Here is a 259-nt window from a genome sequence, read left to right as displayed (position 1 = left end):
AATAACATGTTAAAATTAAAAGAACATTAAACAAAAAATTTAAATAAAAAATAAATAATTGAAAAAAGTAAGTTCCTAAAAATTGAATGCTCCACAAGGATATTTTTTTAAACAAAAAAAAGTTAAAAATTTAAGAAAACTAAGAAAAAAGTTCTATTAAAAATTTTTTTTTTTTTCTTTTTGAAACACTAAAACTAAAAATTAAAAGAACATTGTCAATGTTATTGTGGCTTGTTAACATTTTATTTTTAATATTTTT

The sequence above is a fragment of the Rhagoletis pomonella genome, unplaced genomic scaffold (assembly GCF_013731165.1).
Source record: "Rhagoletis pomonella isolate Grant_MI unplaced genomic scaffold, Rhpom_1.0 Rhpom_scaffold_17084, whole genome shotgun sequence".
NCBI lineage: Eukaryota > Metazoa > Arthropoda > Insecta > Diptera > Tephritidae > Rhagoletis > Rhagoletis pomonella.
The sequence above is the reverse complement of the archived record's forward strand: the minus strand, read 5'-3'. Positions refer to the sequence as shown.